Genomic DNA, 6,065 nt, shown 5'->3' with positions numbered 1-6,065 from the left:
GGCGCCCACCACCACGCCCGGCTAATTTTTTGTATTTTTAGTAGAGACGGGGTTTCACCGTGGTCTCGATCTCTGACCTCGTGATCCGCCTGCCTCGGCCTCCCAAAGTGCTGGGATTACAAGCGTGAGCCACCGCGCCCAGCCTCAGGTTATCTTTCTACCTTGTATTTCCTTCTTTGGGAATTCTCTGTAGAAGTTCCTTTATTCAGATTAGCAATAACCTCTCTGAATTTTAGCTATCTGAAAATGTCTTTATTTCTAAATCTTCCTTGAATAATAGTTTACTTTGGTAAAAAGTCATATATTTTCAGTTATTTTTCTCAATTATTTGTGAATATTTTTGTTTCACTGAAATTCTATACTCAGTCTAATTGACATTCTTATTTGTGAAGTTCTTTCTCCTTTTCTTTCTGGCTTCTTTCCCCTTACCCTTTCTTTCTCCTTCCCTCTGTTTTCTACTTCTTTCCTTCCTCCATGCACCACTTGCTTTCCTTTTGTTGTTGTTGTTATATATAGTACACTTGATCTGGTCATAGTATTTGAATTCATTAATAGGTATTAATTTAACACCCTTGAGACAGACCAGCCCAAGAAGAAAATTTCTAAATGTGCAAGTGCAATAAATATAAAACTTTCTCATCTAAAATATCAGTCAATTCTGGAAACATCTTAAGAAAATCAGGCAACCACATGCCCATAGGCAGGCGTCTGATGTTGATGGTGCTAATATTAGAAACATATCACCTCAGATCCAGCATAATTATTTTTATGTTTTTTACCAACATACACTTACATAAACTAAACAGCCTGGGCTCTTTGGTGGTCAGATGGAAGCCCTTCTTGATACAAGCAGAAAGCCCAAACGTGCCAGAACTGGTAAGCCTGGAGATGCCATGCATGTCTTTATGCTTTGATGAACAGACAATGACAACAGCCTCTGGCAGCATGAGCTGATAGGAACAGTGAGTGTGAAGATCAATGCTGGACAATAATTTAGTTTTGGATGAAGGTTAGGTGTGTATGGACCCATCTCAGAGTAAGAAGATCATGCTGATCCTGAACATTGAATAATTATTTTGCATTCTCCACATCCCAAGAGTCTGGTCCTGAAGACTCCTTTGGCACAATTACATGGATAGAAGTAAGTTAATTATGTGGTAGCTTTCCACAGAGTATTCCACAAATTTCTATCTTCTTACTCTATTAGATTCTGCCAACAACAGAAATATGTGGCATAGATCTCCTGATAAACTACATATTCCAGTCCTTCAACCATTAAATTCTGAACAGCACTTACAGTAGGAGCGAACTTTAAGGCTCTGTTTACAGAAGGCTGGTTAGTATGATTGCTTGCATCCTTTTTATTAGGTTGGTCATATAATAATTCATTAAATAATTGTTCTGGTGTGTGGAAAGTCAAGACAAAGCATCCCCATTAATCTGATTTGACAGCACTGGGCTAATTTGTTTTAAAATATTTGTTTTGTCTTCATTGTTCTACAGAATTGGTACAATATGGTGTAGATGTGTTTGTTAGAATGAAGTATGCAATTGTTTGCTTTTTTAAAAAAGAATTTATTTAGTTTCTAAATGTCTTGGCATGTAAATTTGCTCATTAATTAATGCTGACAATCCTCCTGACATTTTTCTTTATATATCTTTATAACTTGGGATTATACTAAAGCTTGGTGGAGCTTTACATGTCAGAATCCTTATAAGGCATTCATTGAAGGTTAAGTTTCTCCAAATAAGATTTAATTTTGTTTATTCCAGATGGCACAGAAAAGTTACTAGCTGATCCAGTTTTTATTTTCATTTATCAACTTGTCATTTCCATAATAATATAAGTAGTATAAATTTAGACCTCAATCCTGTATAAAGGCAGGCCTGTGGTTATGGTTTTAGTAAACATTGTTTTTCCACTCGAGAACTCAGTTTGAAACATAAAAAAAAAATTGTTATATTATCCTTGTTTATGAATGGGATTTTAAAATTCTAATCTAGTTTCTCATTATTTGAGGATAGCAATGTTAAGCAGATTTTTCAGGTCCAGCTCTCCAGTTCATGCTGTCCTTTACTGCTCTCTCTGGGTTAGAAACTAATAGTTAATAATTAATTGTCAATATAGAAGCTCCATTATAACCTACATTTGCAAATTCATTCAGTATAGTTCACATTTTGCTTTTAACCATTTTTTGGTCAATCCCTGGAAAATTCCCCCTGTCAACATAAGATTAACTATGAATTTAATGTTTGCCCTACTTGATCCAAATTCCTCTTTTGTTTATTTATTATTCATTTTAGAATGGGCTTATTCTGGATATCTAAGATGCCACTTTCAGAAACTCATTTTCTTTCTCCAGGATTCAAGCTTATGACCTATTCATTAAAATTCTATTTGCTAAAATGATTCAGCCTTATTTCTTGGGTTGTGAAACATGGTAGTACCCTTCAAGTAAAGTTTTATATTTACAAAATGTTGAAAGTCCTGTTGATTCATGAAACTAATTGTAAAACTCAAATCAAAATACAATGTCAAAAAGTCTAACTTTTTGTGTCATTGATTATTAGGAGAGGAAAAAAACAGTTGAAGATATAATGGATGAATCTATCCAAATTTGATATTGTCTCACAGGTCCTTGCAGCTCATATTGTTCAATGTATTTTTTTATCTTCTAAAAGTGAATAATTTCTATTAATCTATCTTCAATTTCTTTGAATCTTTCCTCTGTCATCGCCATTATGCTATTGTGCTTATCTAATAACCTTTTTCAAAATTTTAGGCATTTTATTATTTCCATTTGGTTCTTATTATTATATCTATTTCTTTGTTGAGAAATACTAATTTTTCATTAATTTAAGGTAACTATCATTACCTCGTGGAGCATGATTATAATAGCTACTCTAAAGTCTTTGATAATTCTAACGTGTGGGTCCTTTTGGAGTTTTTATTGATTAACTTTTCCCTTGAGAATAGCTCATATTTTCCTGGCCCTCTGTATTTTGAATAATTTTAGACTGTACCAGAGCCATTTTGTACATTATCTTGTTGTACTCTAGGTCATGTGAAAATCTTCTCGAGAAAGTACATTTTGTTTTGCTTTATTAGTTAATTGACCTAATTAGGTCAGACTGCAGATCCCGTCTCAACTTCTGTGAGTCCTGGTAAGCTGAATTTTCAGAGCCTTTGCTCTGCTGCTTCAGGTCTCTCATGCATGTATCTCTCAGGGATTAGTGTACGACTAGGATCTCAGTTTATATTAGAGTTCAGCTCTCACAGCCTTTCAGATTATGCTTCGGGGCTAGTCCATGCATGCGTTCTTCAGAGACAAGTCTGGGACTTGTATCATTTCATGTACAGAGTCAGGGAAACCTCTCCTCTAGCTCTCTTCTCTACAGAATCTCTCACGTACTCAGTATCTTCCTGGGACCTCTTTTGCCTATCTTCTGAATAGAAAGATAGAGCTTCTTGCAGAGTATTGGCTCCTGGCTTTATTGCTTGCTCATTTCTGCATAACTGAGTCAACCCTGGGGCACCGCAGTGACAGAAAAAAGAAAGAAAAATAATGGGGTCCCCACTCTGTCACTCTTTGGAGTTTATGGTTCCCTTTTCTTAGTTCTTCTTGTCAAAAAGATAGGTTTTTCCTTTAGGATTTTAGATCAGCTATCACCGCCACATTGCAGCTGTATGGTTGGGGTTGCCCTTGACACAGGACCAAAAGACAGCAACAACAACAGCATCAACAACAACCATAGTGATCCTACCCCCTACTCCTGGTGATGGCCGCCTGGGGCTCCTTATCCCCATTCTCAGGACAGCTTATCTCAGATTTTCTCTGCTCACCCCTGCTGTGCAGTTCCAAATTTGATATTTGGAACTGGTAGTATCTTCAGAACAAGTTGAGAGACAAAAAAAAAAAAAAAAAAAGACGGATTAAAAAAAAAGAAACTCAACCTGGTTATAGGTTATTCTTCAAGTTTTGGTTGCTCTCACTAATGTGCCTGCCATTTTTAACTTTTTAGAGTCCTTAACAAGTGGCTTTTGTATTTTACTTAGAGTTGTAGTTGCAAACAGTAGAAGAGATAGGCTATAATGGGTTTATTTAATTTTTTCAGGCACCAGAAATTTCTTATTTGGCAGTGCAAATTCTTGTCCCAAAAAATATAAACAGATTACCAAAATGTGCTGATCTTTCAAACCTCAACAATGCATTTAAGGTCAACCTTCAGTGATCACTATTGATGCAGGCTCAGTGTGCATCTTGTTTAAGACCAATTTATTTGTATTTGATACATACATAAGCTGGCTTGGATTTACAGCCTAATTGGGTGTCAGAATTTCTGTAATTCTAATGTTTTCCAAGTGTTCATCAGGAAATTCTTTTTTTTTTTTTTTTTTTTTTTTTACTGAAGATAAATTTTTCCTGTTGTTGAAAAAGCTCAGTCTACAGTAACTCCTGAACACAATGGAACTGATTATAAGATGCAGAACTCCTTTTCAACACTGATGATAAGGATTCTTTCCTAACTAATTTCTCTGAAATATGGGGAAATATTTTGAGAAGTAGAAACCAGTATTTTCAAATTTTCATTTCTATCCTTTAGTTTTATTAAAATTGTGCTGAACACATTAATTCCAAGCCACTATCATGCCTACAGTTCAATATGCTTCCTTGGAGCTTGATGAAGAAGCTATAAACCTTTCACATATTCCTTTTATTTTCAGCAACTTAATAAAAAGTTAGTGGTATCTGCTTTATGTTAGTTTCCTTGATGTTTTTAAATGTTCACTAAGGAGAGTGTCTCTTTACCTCTTTCTGAGAGATTTATAAATGAACATAAATAGAAAGAAAATAATTAAGATGGCTAGAATACTAAAATCCATGGATATAATTCAGAGGGTGCAAATCCCCATTCATCACTTGGGTAGCTTTTCTCCAGAGGCCTCCCCAGGAATCTATTGACTTATAAGTGACAAAAATAATCAGTTAGTCTGCTGTTTTCTTCTTTGTCCCAAGTGATATGGTACCTAGTGAATTAAGCAATCAAATCAATCACCTACCTGCTTGACACAAAAGCCATTATTACTCTGCTCTGAATATTTCAGATATAAAATAGGGCAAATTGTGATTTTCAATGTATTCTCTTTTTCTTAACATCAAAAAATGAAAAATTAGGGAAAAAAGGCTGATTTATCCTGGTTTGGGGGCATATTTTCACATCTCCTTCACACTCTTACATACTTATTCAGGTTGAAGAGAAATTAGTCTTTTCATTTCATTTTAATGAAATCTTAATTGTCATCAATCTAAATCCAACAAAAAAAGTATAATTACCATCTTTCAAGGAATCGTTTCTTTTTTTGCTTTTGCTTTTTTTTTTTTGGTTTTTGAGACCGGTTATACTTTTTTTTTTTTTTTTTTTTGACAAAGTCTTGCTGTTTCCCAGGCTGGAGCTCAGCGACCACTCATTGCAGCCTCTACCTCCCGGGCTCAAGAAGTCCTCCCACCTCAGCCTCCCAAGTAGCTGGGACTACAAGTGTGTGCCACCAGATCTGCCTAATAGTTTTGTTTTTTGTAGAAACAGGGTCTCCCTATGTTGCCCAGACTGGTCTCAAACTCCTGGGCTCAAGTGAGTCTCCCATCTCAGCCCCACAAAGTGCAGAGATTACATGTATGAGCCACCACACCCCATTTCTAAGCAATCATTTTTGAGTGTCAGCTGTGTTCAAGAAATACATTTCTGAAGTAATCAGAGTTATAAATCACATCACCAACACTTGGGATCTTCTGATCTTTTTGGGAAATGATGCTTGTTAGGTTAAAAGTTTAAGTAGTATATAACAAAATTAAAAATTTTTGTAAGTGGCTATGCTATTCCGCATTCTCACCACCAATGTATGAGAGTCCTGATTGTTCCACATCCTTGCAAAAATTGTCTTTGTCAGTATTATAGCCATTTCTAATTTTGATTTTAAATTTTGCTATCCTAATATGTACGTAGTAGAATATCATTGTGGCTGATTTGAATTTTCCAAATGATTAATGATGTTATACATATTTTAA

The 6,065-nt window shown here is 35.2% G+C and overlaps 1 pseudogene; it reads right to left on the bottom strand.

Annotated features, from left to right (window-relative positions):
* Nucleotides 1-667: 667 nt before the first annotated feature.
* LOC129485412 (AMSH-like protease) lies at nt 668-5,082 on the bottom strand (annotated as a pseudogene).
* Between the last annotated feature and the right edge of the window lie 983 nt (nt 5,083-6,065).

Source organism: Symphalangus syndactylus, chromosome 6 (assembly GCF_028878055.3).
Source record: "Symphalangus syndactylus isolate Jambi chromosome 6, NHGRI_mSymSyn1-v2.1_pri, whole genome shotgun sequence".
In the NCBI taxonomy this organism is placed as follows: Eukaryota; Metazoa; Chordata; class Mammalia; order Primates; family Hylobatidae; genus Symphalangus; species Symphalangus syndactylus.
This window is presented reverse-complemented; position numbering and strand designations above follow the sequence as displayed.